The sequence below is a fragment of the Mirounga leonina genome, unplaced genomic scaffold (assembly GCF_011800145.1).
Source record: "Mirounga leonina isolate KUSES-001 unplaced genomic scaffold, KU_Mleo_1.0 Mir_127, whole genome shotgun sequence".
NCBI classification, from domain to species: Eukaryota; Metazoa; Chordata; class Mammalia; order Carnivora; family Phocidae; genus Mirounga; species Mirounga leonina.
In genome coordinates this window covers 79796089-79811354 of record NW_023270316.1, presented here as the reverse complement: position 1 = coordinate 79811354, position 15266 = coordinate 79796089, and positions in this window count along the sequence as shown.

The following is a 15266-nucleotide window of genomic DNA, read 5'->3' as shown; positions in this document are numbered from 1 at the left end:
ATCTCAAAGAGAAACCATACTTATCAAGCCATAACTCCCCATTCCCACCACCTCCAGCTCCTGGTAATCACTATTATACTTTATGTCTATATATTTGGAGGGCAAGATCTTTTTTTTTTTTTTTTACAAGTTGACGAACATTTATAAACTATATTGAGAACTACTGCTATTGCAGGACACTCTCAAACACAGTAACCACAGCTGTGTGGTCGAGGACAGCTACCCATTGGTAGTACAGTTTTTGTTCAGAATTTTGTACTTTTCAAGCCAAGGTAACACTGAAAAGCAGCACTTGATTTGCTTGTAAAATCATCCTTCCTGAAAGACACAGTTAGTAGTCTCCAGCTTTTGAAAGGTGGACCATTATATCTCAGTGGAAATGTAATACTCCATATAATCAACAGTCTGCTTCTGTAGCTCCAAGACTTGGACCATGTGGAAGTTGTACTTGTTATTACTTTCTCTGTTGAACTTGTTGATCACAAATAGCATCATGATAGCCACATTGATTTCTGTTGCAGACATTTCTTTGACACTCATAAAGATTTTCTTCTTTGCTTGATGAATGTGACCACCAGATCATCAGAATGGCCAGCAGGAGCGATGTGGCCTGCCACAGTCTTGCCATGGTCCCTAAGCTGGGGAGGAACAGAAAGAGTCCCCTCCTTGCTTTCCAAGGGGCGAAGGAAGGCTAGAATTTTTATGTTTTGTTTATTAGTATATCCTAAGCCCCTAGAAAAGCCTAGCACATTCAGTAAATTGAATGAATTTAATAGAAAAAAGCATATAATCATTTCAATAGATTCAAAATAAATTTAAAAATTCACTATATTGCCATAATTTTCAAAATCCCAGCAATTTGTAATAAAAAGGAAGTTTCTAACTCCTGAAACCAATAAGCTATTAGAGAAAGGTTACAGGATAAAAGGTTAATATACAAATGTCAAATGCTTCCCTATATGACAGCAATGAGCAAGTGGAATTTGAAATTAAAAACACAATACCATTTACATTAGCACAACCCCAAAATAAATACTTCTGTATAAATCTAACAGAATATGTACAAGATCAGTATGAGAAAAACCACAAATCTCTGATGAATAAAATCAAGAAAAATGAAATAAATGGAAAGCTATCCTATGTTCGTGAATAGGGAAACTAATATTGTCCAAATGCCAATTTTTCCCAATGTGATCTATAGAGTCAATGCAATCCCCATAAAAATCCTCAAGTTATTTTGTACATATGAACAAACTGATTCTTAAATTTATATGGAAAGGCAAAAAGGTCCAGAATAGCTAACGCAATACTGAAAGAGAACAAAGTTGAACTGATGCTACTACCTCACTTCAACACTTACAAAACCACAGTAATCTAAACAATGTGGTATTAGTGACAAAATACACAAAGAGATCAATAGAACAGAATATAGAACAGAAACCGACCTTCATGAATAAGGGCGCCTGGATGGTTCAGTCGGTAGAGTATACGGCTCTTGGTCTTGGGGTTGTAAGTTTGAGCCCCATGTTGGGGTTTTAGAGATTACCTAAAAATAAAATCTTAAAAAAAAAAATTGACCTTGATGAATATAGAGCAACTAACATTTGGCAAAAAGCTAAGGCAGTGCAATGGAGCAATACAAATGGAGCTGAAACATAAATAAATAAATAAATAAATAAATAAATAAATAAATAAATAAATAAATATTTTAAAAGCTGTACAAATACTTCACAGCCTTCACAAAAATTAACTCAAAATGGATCACAGACCTAAATGTAAAATGCAAAATTATAAAACTCCAAGAAGATAACAGAGCAGAAAAACTAGATGACCTTGGGTACAGAGATGACATTTTAGATATAATACCAAAGGCACAATCTAGGAAAGAAATAATGAATAAGATGAACTCCATTAAAATTAAAAACTTGCTCTGGGGAAGACAATGTCACGGAATGAGAACAGTAGGCCACAGATTGGGAGAAAATATTTGCAAAAGGTTTGCCTGTTAAAGGAATGTTATCCAAAATAGACAAAGTATTCTTTTTTTTTTTAAGATTTTATTTATTTATTTGAAGAGAGAGACACAGTGAGAGAGGGAATACAAGTGAGGGAGAGGGAGAAGCAGGCTTCCCGCTGAGCAGGGAGCCCAATCCCAGGACCCTGAGATCATGACCTGAGCCAAGGCAGACGCTTAATGACTGAGCCACCCAGGCACCCCTAGACAAAGTATTCTTAAAACACAACAACAGGAAAACACACAACCTGATTAACAAATAGGTCAAAGACCTTAATAGATGCTTCACCAAAGAAGATATATAGGTGGAAAATAACCATAAGAAAAGATGTTCCACATCAGTCATTATGAAAATGCAAATAAAATCAATGAGATATCACTACACCCCTATTAGAATGGCCAAAATCTGGAACACTGCCAACACCAAATCTGGCAAGAATGTGGGGCAATAGGATTTTCCATTCCATTGTTTTGGAAGACAGTTTGGCAGTTTCTTACAAAACTAAACATGCTCTTACCATAAGATTCAGCAATCATGCTCTTTGATATTTACCCAAATGAGTTGAAAACATGTTCACACAAAAACCTGCATACAGATGTTTATAGTAGCTTCATTCATAATTGCCAAACTTGGAAACAACCAAGATGTCCTTTAGTAAGTGAGTGAATAAATAAACTTTGGTACATCCAGACAATGGAATATTATCCAGTGCTAAAAATAAATGAACTATAAAGCCATGAAAAGACATGGGAGAAACTTAAAACATATTACAAAGTGAAAGAAGCCAATCTGAGAAGATTATATACTGTATGATTCCAACTATGTGACATTATCGAAAAGGCAAAACTATGGAGACAGTAAAAAGATCAGTGGTTGCCAGGATTCAGGTGGGAGAGGGATGAATAGCTGGAGCACAGAGTTTTAGGTCAGTGAAAATACTCTGTATGATACTATAATTATACATTTTCCAAACCCATAGAATATTCAAACCAAGAGTGAAACCTAAGGTAAATTATGGATCTGGGGTAATAATAATAATGTGTCAATATAGGTTCATCAGTTATGATAAACGTACCACTCTGGGGGAGATGTTGATAGGGGATAATATGCACGTGAGGCAACAGAAAGCATATGGGAAATTTTGTCCCTTCTCCTAATTTTGTTGTGAATCTAAAACTGAGAAAAAATAAAGGCTTAAAAAAAGGGAAGTTTTGTAATATAATAAAAGGTTTATTAAACAGGTACCCTTCTAGGAATTCTAGACAGGAAAAGATTGTGCTGTACATCTATTTGCCTCTCAACCTCCATTCTCCACTTTTTTCCATCCTGCTCTGTGATCTGGGTAGGTGAACTTATACGGAATGTATCACACAGTCTCTCATGCCCTCTAACCTGCAGTTGAGTTTGAAAGGAAATTGGAGCGAAGAATAATAATGCCAGATAAAATATCTGGTTAAATTTGAATTTCAGATAAACAACTAATTTTTTTAGTGTAACTATGACCCAGGCAAAATTTGAGACACAATTTTTTTTAAGATTTTATTTACTTATTTGAGAGAGAGAGAGTGAGAGAGAGCAGGAGACCGGGGTGAGGGGCAGAGGGAGAAGCAGACTCCCCGCCAAGAAGGGAGCCCGATATGGGGGCTGAATCCGGGGACTCCGGGATCATGACCTGATCAGAAGGCAGACACTTAACCAACTGAGCCACCTGGGCGCCCAGTTTGGGACACACTTAAGCTAAAGTATGATTTGTTGTTTAATTTGAAACTCAAAATTAACTAGGCCTTTTTGTATTTTTATTTGCTAAATCTGACAACCCTAAAGAGAAAGGAAAGTGAAGTGGGAATATCTCTGTAAGGTCACTGTGGTGTGGCTGTGTCCCTTAACCAATGGTCATAGTTCTACCATTTGAGCTTCTCTATTCAGCTTTCTTTTTTAGGGTTCTGGTAACCCAATTAAAGTGAGTTCACTTCTTGGTGAGTCACAGACAACTCCCGGCGTTGTCAAACAAAGTTAACTTTATTTGTAGCAAGTAAGGAGATCACAGGGAGTAACTTCCAAAACAGTGACTACCTGAGCAATAGTGAATGGCTGACTTCTTTTTTTTTTTTTTTTAGGGTTAGGATGAATATTTAGATAGGGCAGCCTTGTCATCATATGTAAAGGCAGGCATAAGGTTGCTCATGCACCTTAGGGAAACATGCCTATACATACTTTGTATGTTAGGTAAATGAGACTTGTACTCCTCCTTGGGCGGAGATTCTAGTATTACAATGAGGTAAAGGTAATTGTTGGTTATTCCAGAGGTTACTCTGTGGTCCGTCTGCACAGGCACAAATTGGTGAAGCTCAACTTGCTCTGGGCCTGGGCCCCTGGGGCTCTTCCTTGGGGCAGTCATTGCTTGAGGGGTAGTTTCAGTTTTCATCATGAGATATTATGCCCATAAGGTCCTTTGCCTTGGTTAAGAGATAAGCTGGAAAGAAGAGCTTAAGGAAAAATGTAAGACAAAGGTTAGTGACTACAAGCAGGTGAGCAGTAAAGGTGAGGTCTTGGGTTCTAGCTAGTGATAGTAACTGCTCCCTTCCTTAGCCTCTTCAGGGCACACATTAGCTCTATTTATTACACTATCCCTTCTGGTTTCCCTTTACCTTGTAGTTTCCTTTCATTTTTAAAAATATGACCTTTATTAAATGTCCCCCAATTATGAAATTTCAATGTGCCGCGTTTCTTATCAGGACCCTCACTGGTACAGGATTCAGTACAGGGATTAGATGCTTTCAATGCCATTGGAAGGGTTGGAGGAGTGGAAACCAGAGTGTGATGGCTAATTTAATGTATCAACTTATCTGGGCCATAGGGTTGCCCAGATATTTGGTTAAACATTATTCTGAATGTGGCATTGAAGTTGTTTTAGGATGAGATTGATATTTGAACCAGTAGACTGAGTAAAGCAGTGTGAGTGAGTCCCATCCAATCCACTAAAGGCCTGAGTAAAGGAGAACTTGATCCATCTGCCTATCTTTGAGCTGGGATATTGGTCTTTACCTGTCTTTGGACTAGGACTCTGATTGGAACACACATGATCTGCTCTTCCTGTTGTCCAGCCCTAGGATTTGGACTAGACTTACATAGTGGTCTCTCCTGCTTCTTAGGCCTTCAGACTTGGACAGAAACTATACTATGGGCTCTCCTGCATTGCCAGCTTGCCTACTGCAGATCTTGGAACTTCTCAGCCTTCTTAAAGAAACAACAGGCCTCAAGGTCTTTTGCTAAGTCCCACAAGGCTTAATACTTACAGTTTCAGCTTCTCCCAAGAGTGGAGTTTTAAACCCATCAATCTGGAATATCCTGATTAGTACTAGTGAGGTAATCTGCAAGATAAGACCCCCTAAAAGAAGATGACCTTGCCTGAAACAATCTTTTCTTTTGCAGATGAACCTCCTTATCTCACTCTGTTTCTGCTTATAAAATCCTTCCATTTTGTACATCTACTTGGAGGTCCCTTATATTTGCTGGATGGGATGCTGCCCAATTTATGAGTCATTGAATAAAGCCTATTAGGTCTTTAAATTTACTCCTTTGAATTTTGTTTTTTAACAGCCTTCACAGTCACATGAGCCAATTCCTTAAACTGTCTCTTTCTCTTCACATATTCCATTAGTTCTGTTTCTCTGGAGAACCCTGATTAATACAGATTCTGATACTAAGAGTGGTTCTAGAGGAACAGAGTGTTAAAAAAGGTGAGTTTTCTGAATTGGTTCTGGGGTTTCTGAAATTGGCTCTCTCATCTAATTACATATAAAGACGCTAATGATGACAGAGCTTACTCGCAGTCCATGGTGTGATCTGCCAATACAGATACACAAAATATCTCTACTGGATGCTCTTACTAATCAATTGTTTATAAGAAGCAAGAAGGTAGGTAACTGTATATATGATATCTTAGAGCATTTTTGAAAAACTAATGAATGAGATTTGACTAGTTGCTCCTAATGTCACCGGACAAAGTGGTGAAAGAAAAGGATGAGTTCAGGGATTCACATCCCTAGCTCAAGAGCTGTATAATAACCTGAAGATTTCTATGTATGCCCTGAGGGAGACCCTTATCTCTTGTAGCCACAGCGGTGGGATTACTGAAAATCAAATGTACAATCTCATCCTGTGACTGGTTGAATTACAATGCAAGTTGAACTGATAGCCTTGCAGTGTGTCGGCTGTTAAATGAGAACACTGCTTTGGAAGAATGGATACTGCAAGTTGGAATAGGTATGTGTGGGAAGACCCTGAGGAAGGTGGAGACATGATGATGAGTCTTTTTGACAGATGGAGACCTCACACACCCAATGGATGTAACCTCCTCACCCACAGTAGAATTGGACTCTTCACCCCTTTCTGAGAGAATTAAATCTGTATTGCCTGAGGAAACTGTAATGGCCTCCCCTGAGACAATTACTATGCAAGCCAGTGATGCTTCCATCCCCACTGTCACTCTTTGCTTCTAGACCCATAACTAGATTCAAGTCCCAAAAGGTGGCTAAAGGTGAGGTACAAAGCATGACCCATGAGTAGGTGCACTGCACTCCAAAAAAACTACTTGAGTTTTCTATATAATATATATAGACAGAAATCTGGCAGGAAAGTGTGAGAATGGATAGATACTAAGGGGGTAGGAAAACTGTGGAAAGAACATCGGGTTGGATCAGGCTGAATTTATTGGTATAGGATCACCTCATGTTGCAGCTTGGGGAGTTAGAAAAGGCTCTGTTTGGTGGGTTAGCTGAAACATGGACCCAAAGGTGGTCTATAGTGAATGAGTTGGAAATGCCAGCTCTGCCTTAGTTTAATATAAAGGAGGGGATTCAAAGGCTTAGGGAGATTAGAATGTTAGAGTGCATTTGTTAAGATTTACTCATCAGTGGGGCACCTGGTTGGCTCAGTTGGTTAAGTGGCTGCCTTTGGCTCACATCATGATCATAGGGTCCTGGGATCCAGCCTCGTGTCAGGCTTCTGCTCATCGGAGAGTCTGCTTCTTCCTCTCCCTCTGCTCCTCCTCCTCACTCGTGTATGCTCTCTCTCTCCATCTCAAATAAATAAATAAAAACATCTTTAAAAAAAGAGATTTACTAACCAACACTGGGAGGGCCCAGAAAACATACCTTTCATCAATACTATGAGAAATAATATTTGTGAGGGGACCCCTGGAATCCTTGAAAAGCTCTGTGATCATTTTCCTCGGTAGGCCAGACCTTCCAGCGGGAACTGTAGTCATTGCATGAGAAACTTAAATGCAATGGAAATAATTGGATCCAGGCTGGGAGGGGCCAAGTGGTGGCTTTCAACTGCCAAAGGCAAGATGAACATAGTTACTGTAATGGACCACAGAATCAAAGCAACAATCAGAATAGTCTAACTCAGCAGACCTATGGAATTGGCTAGCTGATCATGGTGTTTCTAAAAATGAGATAGGTGGAAAATCTACTAAATTCTTACTTGATTTGTATAATTGGAAAATTTCTATGTCAATTGTATAAAAGTCTAACCTGAATCATAAAACCAGAGAGTCATAGCCCCTTAATCAACTCCCACACTTGAGCTAATTACAGACTCAAAACCTCTTAAATAAGGGAGATGCCAGGTCCTTGTGAGGAAAGACCCTAGTGTACTGCCAAAAATTTATACTATTAATCTTTCAGCCTTCATCAAGGAAACCAATGACTTTTTACCAGGATAACTGTGTTTTGGGGAAAAGGAAATAATCAGACTTTTCAGGGACTACTGGACACTGGCTCTGAGTGGACAGTAATTTTGAGAAACTCAATAGATCACTGTAGTCCACCAGTCAGAGTAGGGGCTTATGGAAGTCAGATAATCAATGGACTTTTAGCTTAGGTCTGCCACACTGTAATTCCAGTGGGTTTCCAAACACATCTTATGTTTTTCCTCCAGTTCCATAGTGCATAATTGGAATAACATATTCAGTAACAGGCTGAATCCCCTTATTGGTTCTCTGAACTCTGGAGTGAGAGCTATTATGGTGGGAAAGAACAAGGGAAATCTACTAGAATAGCACCTATCTAGAAAAAATTATAATTCAAAAGCAATACTGCATTTCTATAAGAATTGCAAGAATTAGTGAAAGTAATTCACTAGGCTCCCTTGTAAATATATAATTAAATCCTTCTGAGAATCTGAAATCTTTCTTGACCCTATCCAGAAAGCTTAAATCTTTATTTGACAGGAACAATGCTGTGTGCTTTATATCCACATAGGCTGAATAATGGCTCCCAAAGATATCAGATCCTAATCCCTGGAACCTGTAAAGGGAACCTTATATGGGAGAAGGGTCTTTGCAGATATGATTAAGATTGAGGATTTAAAAATAGATTAGCTGGGTAGACCCTAAACACACAAGTTTGCAAAGGGAGGTGGAAGGAGATTACAGGCATAAGAGAAGGCAATGTGACCATAGAGACATATTGGAGATCGGAGACTGAAGTAACGCAGCCAAGAAATATTGGCAGTCACCAGAATGTAGAAGAGGCAAGGAATGGATTCTCTCCTAGGGCCTCCAGAGGAAGGATGGCCCTGCTAACACCTTGATTTGAGCCCTGTGGCATTGATTTCCAACTTCTGAACAAGAACTTGAAAGATGCAGGAGTGGTGATTCCTCATCATATCCTCATTCAGTGGCCCCCTTGGCCTGTGCACAGAACAGATGTATCTTGGAGAATGACAATAGATTATCATAATCTTAACCAGACAGTGACTCCAATCGCAGATGATATACTAGATGTGGATTCATTGCTTGAGCAAATAATAAAATCCTCTCATACCTAGTATGCAGTTACCGTCAAAGGTTTTTTCACCATCCCTGTCAATAAGACTCACCAGAAGCAGTTTGTTCTCAGCTGGAAAAGCTAGCAATACCCTTTCATTGTCCTACTTCAGAGGCATATCAACTCTTCAGCCCTACATCATAATTTAGTTCACTTGAATCTTAATCACACTTACAAATGTACAATATGTTATTGTGAGGGAATGCTTTATGTATTCTGAATATTAGTCCCTTATCCAATATATGGCTCACAATATTTTTTCCCATCCCATAGGTTGTGTTTTCACTCTGTGGATCATTTCCTTTGCTCTACAGTAGTTTTTAAGTTTGATATAGTCCCATTGTCTATTTTTGCTTTTGTGGTCTGTGTTTTTGGTATCATATCCAAGAAATCATTGTCAAATCCAATGCCATGAAGCTTTCCTCCCATGTTTTATTCTGAGAGTTTTAATTTTTGTACATGGTGTAAGATAAGAATCCAACTTCAAGAAAAAAGTGAAGCTGGAGGCTTCACAGTTCCTGATTTCAAAACATATGATGAAACTACAATAATCAAAACAGTGTGGTACTATCATAAGGACAGATATACAGGCTGGTGGAACAGAAAAAAGAGTTCAGAAATAAATCCTCAAGATACGGTCAAATGATTTTTGATAAGATGCAAAGGCTACACAATGAAGAAAGGATACTCTAAGAGTTAAAAGTAAGTCAAGAGGCCCCAAATGGAGCCACTTAATGCTAAACTCCACATTACCAGACCAAGACTTAATTACAGTTTTGGCTCTTCTGCAAATGGAATCACCTGATCAGCAGTAGTTAGGTAAACTGCCTAATGGACCCCTGACACTTGCTAAAGGAAAGTAACTTTGCAATACCCAGCCTATTTTTGCAGTTTTGCCTAGTGTAACTTCCTTGTTTCCTCTCCTTTCTGCCCATAAAATTCTTTCTTACTTTTTTTTTTAAAGATTTTATTTATTTGAGAGAGAGAGCACAAGCAGGATGAGGGACAAAGGGACAAGCAGACTTCCCGCTGAGTGAGGAGCCCAATGCAGGGCTCAATCCCAGGACCCTAAGATCATGACCTGAGCTGAAGGCAGATGCTCAACCCACCAAGCCACCCAGGCATCCCAGGTCTTTCATTTTGCACAGCTCCTTCAAGATCCTTTCTATCTTCTGGATTGGATGCTGCCTAATTTGTATAGGTTTTTGCTCAGATAAGCTCTTAAAATTTTTAATATGCTGCAGTTTACCTTTTAATAGTCTTCAACAACAGTGTTGGAAAAACTGGATATATATATGAAAGGAAGAAGTTGGACCCTAATCTTACTCCATATACTACCAGCATTTTCAACAAATGACAGTGACAAAACCGGATATTTACATGTGAAAGAATGAAGTTGGATTGTTACCTAATACTGTATACAGAGTTTGACTAAAAGTGGATGAAAACCTAAATATAAGAGATAAAGTTATAAATCTGTTAGGAGAAAACAGGGCTAAATCTTCATGACCTCAAATTTGGCAATGATTTTTAATATGTGGCATCAAAAGCATAGGCAACAAAATAAAATATGGACAAATCAAACTTCATAAAAATTAAAAGTTTTGTGCACCAAAGGACACTATCAATCCACAGAATGGCAGAAAATATTTGCAAATCACATATTTGATAAGGGATTCTAATCTACAATATATTTACACAACTAAAATTCAACAAGGAAAAAAACTGAATTAAAAATGAGCAAAGTACTTGAATAGACATTCCTGCAAAGAAGATATACAAAAGCCAATAAGCATATGGATGATGTTCAACATCACTAATCATTAGGGAAATTCAAATGAAAACCACAATGAGATACTACCTTTCACACCTATTAGGAAAACTAGAAAACCAGAAAATTCACAAATATGTGGAAATTAACCACCACACTTTTAAAGAATCAATGAGTCAAAGAAGAAATCACAAGGAGGGGGGGGGTGCCTTGGTGGCTCAGTCATTTAGCGTCTGCCTTCAGCTCTGGTCATGATCCCAGGGTGCTGGGATAGAGCCCCACATCGGGCTCCCTGCTCCACGGGAAGCCTGCTTCTCCCTCTCCCACTCCCCCTGCTTGTGTTCCCTCTCTCACTGTGTCTCTCTCCGTCAAAAAAAAAAAAATTATAAGGGAAATTAGAACATACCTTGAGACAAAAATAAATACACAACATACCAAAATGTATAGAACACAGTAAAAGCAGTGCTAAGGGGGAAATTTATAGTCATAAATGCCTACATTAAAGATAAAGGTCTCAAGTCACTATTTTAGGTATATGTCATAAGTAATTAGAAAAGGAAAACCATAGTAAACTCAAAGAAAGGAAGGAAAGGAAGAAGGAAGAATGGAGGAAAGAAATAATAAAGATCAGAGCAGAGATAAATGAAATAGAGAATAGAAAAACAATAGAAAAAAGATGAACAGAGGTGCTTGACTGGCTCCTGTGGCATTGATTTCCTCATATCCTCATTCAGTTGAGTTGGAATAGCATTCGACTCTTGATCTCAAGGTTGTAGTTGAGTGTAGAGATTATTAAAAAATTAAACTTAAATAAGATTATTAAAAAAATAAATTAAAAAAAGAAAAAGATGAACAAACTTGACAAATGTTTATAGAGACATTACTAAAATTAGGAATGAAAATGGGAACGTTACTACTGATTTTAAGAAATAAAAAGAATTATAAGAGAATTCTGTGAACAATTGCATACCAATAAATTGGATAACCTAGATGAAATGAAAAAATTCCTAGAAGTACACAGTCTATGAAAGCTGAGTCATAAAGGAGTAGATAATCTGATTAGATCTACCAATAGGGAGTTGAATCAGTAATCAAAAATCTTGCAATGAAGAAAAGCATTGTTAGATGAATGAATAAAGAAGATGTAATGTGTGTATGTGTGGGTGTATGTATTATTACTTAGCCATAAAAATGAATGACATCTTGCCATTCATGACAATATGGATGGAAGTAGAGGGTACTATGCTAAGTGAAATAAGTCTAACAGAAAAAAAGACGAATACTATATAATTTCACTCGTATGTGGACTCTTAAAAACAAGAAAATGAACAAAAAAACCCAGAATAGACTCATAAATACAGAGAACAAACTGGTGGTTGTGAAATAGGTGAAGGGGATTAAGAGGTAAAATCTTCAGTTATAAAATAAATAAGTCACAAGGATGTAAAGTATAGCATGGGAAATATAGTCAATAATATTGTAATAATTTTGTATGATGACAGATGGTAACTACATTTATTATTGTGAGCATTTTGTAATGTAGATAATTGTCAAGTAACTATGTTGTACACCTGAAACGTACAATACTGTATGTCAACTATACTTCAAAAAAAAAAAAAAAAAAAAAAGCCCAAGACCAAATAGGTTCACTGGTGAATTCTACCAAACATTTAAATATGAGCTAACACCAACCTCTTCCAAAAAATTAAGAGAAGGAAACACTTCCTAATTTATTCATTCAATAAGGCTACCATAACCTGATATTATAGCCAAACAAAGACACTACAAGAAAAGAAAAACAAAGACCAATATTCTTTAGGAATAGTGATGCAAGAATACTCAACAAAATACTAGCAAACTGAATTCAACAAATACTAAAAAGCTTAAACAAATGACCAACTGGGATTTTATCCCTGAAACCAGGAATGGTTCAACATATGAGAATCAATCAATGCCATACATCCTATTGAAAGAATGAGGGGGAAAAAAACAATCCATCATCTTAATTAATGCAGAAAAAACATTTGACAAAATTCAGCACCTCTTTATAATAAAAATGCTCAATAAACCAGGAATAGAAAGAAACTACCTCAACATAATAAAAGCCACTTATGAAAAACCCACAGCTAACATCATACTTAATGGTGAAAGTTTCAAAATTTTTCCTCTCCAGTCAGGAACAAATTCAGGAAAGTAGTTGAATACAAAATCACATGCAAAAATCAATTATGTTTCTATACAATAACATGAACAATACAAAAAGGAAATTAAGAAACAATTTTATTGGGCGCCTGGGTGGCTCAGTTGGTTAAGCGACTGCCTTCGGCTCAGGTCATGATCCTGGAGTCCCGGGATCGAGTCCCGCATTGGGCTCCCTGCTCAGCGAGGAGCCTGCTTCTCCCTCTGACCCTCCCCCCTCTCATGTGCTCTCTCTCAAATAAATAAATAAAATCTTAAAAAAAAAAAAAAAAAAGAAACAATTTTATTTACAATAGCATCAACAGGCTGGGGCTCCTGGGTGGCTCAGTTGGTTAAGTGTCTGACTCTTGATTTTGGCTCAGGTCATGATCTCAGGATTGTGAGATCAAGCCCCACATGGGGCTCCACTGGGCGTAGAACCTGCTTAAGATTCTCTCTCTCCCTTCTTTCTTTCTCTCTACAATAGCATCAACAAAAATACAATACTAAGGAGTTAAGAATTAACCTAATCAAGGACATGAAAGAATTATACAGTGAAAACTATAAAATGTCACTGAAATTAATTAAAGAACATATGAATAAATGAAAAGACATCCAATGTTCATGGATTGGAAGACTTTATATTGTTAAGATGACTATACCACCCAAAATAATCTACAGATTCAATGCAATCCCCAATGGTTTTGAAGAAATAGAAAAATCCATCTTAAATTCATACACAATCTCAAGGGACCCCAAATAGCCATAACAATTGAAAAAGAAGAAAACTGGGCATTTACACTTCTTGGTTTCAAAACTCACTATAAGATTACAGTAATTAAAACAGTATGGTACTGGCATACAGACATAAACTAATGGACTAAAATAGACAGCCCAGGAATAAACCCTTGATATACTGTCAAATGATTTATAAAGGTGCCAAGATGATCCCAATAATAAATTCTTTATGGCTTAAAATTCTTCCAAAACTGATTTTAGTGGTGAGGGAAGCCAGCATCCTGTGCAGTTTACCATCTTAACAGAAACCCAAGTATGATTCATTGTCTTTTTCCAGCTGCTTGGCATCAAGAAAGCACCAAGTTCAAGTGCAAGCATTTTCGGATCCTTCAAATGCTTATTATTTGCAATACAAATTATTTTTGTCCATTTAGAGACACTCTTAGGGGCACCTGTGTGGCTCAGCTGGTGGGATGTCTGCCTTTGGCTCGGGTCATGATCCCAGAGTCATGGGATCAAGCCCCACATTGGGCTCCCTGCTCAGCAGGGAGTCTGCTTCTTCCTCTGCCCCTCACCCCACTCTTGTGCTCTGTCTCTCAAATAAATAAGTAATCTAGAGACACTCTTGGTTAACAAGATCCTATCTTACTTAATTTCTTCAGGCATTGTAGTACCTCTCTACCATAGTTAAAAAGGATCTCATATGAGGGAATGACATTTCTGCTATTATGTGAAAGCCCTTCTACATCAAGTGTCTTTACTCCTTAGCCCCTAAGTCATACTGTCTCCAGCTCAGTTATAAATAATGGCTGCTAGGGGCACCTGGGTGGCTCAATGGGCTAAGCACCTGGTTCTTGATTTCGGCTTGGGTCGTGATCTTGGGGTCATGAGATAGAGCCCTGCGTTGAGCTCTGTGCTCAGCTGGGAGTCTGCTTCTCTCTCTTTTTCTCCCATTGCCTCTGTCTCTCCCCCTGCTCATGCTCTCTCTCTAAAATAAATGAATAGATCTTAAAAAAAATAATGACTGCTAAACTGAGATTTTCCATACCATTCCTTGGGTAAGAGTCAATACTCAATAATCTGTAGCCACTTTGCCTGATATAGGATATAGAGTAACATCCTAGGAAGGGTTATCAAATAATATATAAGTGTAGGCTATCTGAAATAGAGTTCTTCTTTATTGAAATAAAAAAAAAATGACTCTATCAGCGAACATCAATTAGTTGTGTGAACTGCAAGAGTTTTAACCTCCCCATAACCCTTTTCAACTTCTATGTTAGTAAGCAAAAAACATTATGAGGAGGGTTTCAAGAGTCTTTAAAATTCTAAGCATGATTTGTACTTGTTAGGTAGAATAAGGGCCTCTCTAGCTAGGAACAATAAGGTTTTTGAAAATCTTCATCTTTTCTAGGCTTTTAATTAATTCTTCAAGTCCAACATGTAAAGGACATAACATACGAATAGAAGAACTTCTACGTAACACTATTTTCTAAAGAGTACACTTTATCATGAGGAGGGTTTGCTTCAGACTTTTCCAGAATTAAAGGATTATGTTGTCTGTAATTTTTCCCATTAAATAACCTCATAGCACGGAACTTAGAAAGCACATTTTGAAGGTTTAGTTCATAAAATATTTTACTCTTGTCTTCTTTTTTAACCGTGAATATTACTAGTATTTAGAAGCTCATTTTTACAGATGAGGGATTTTCTAAGTCAGGAAAATACATA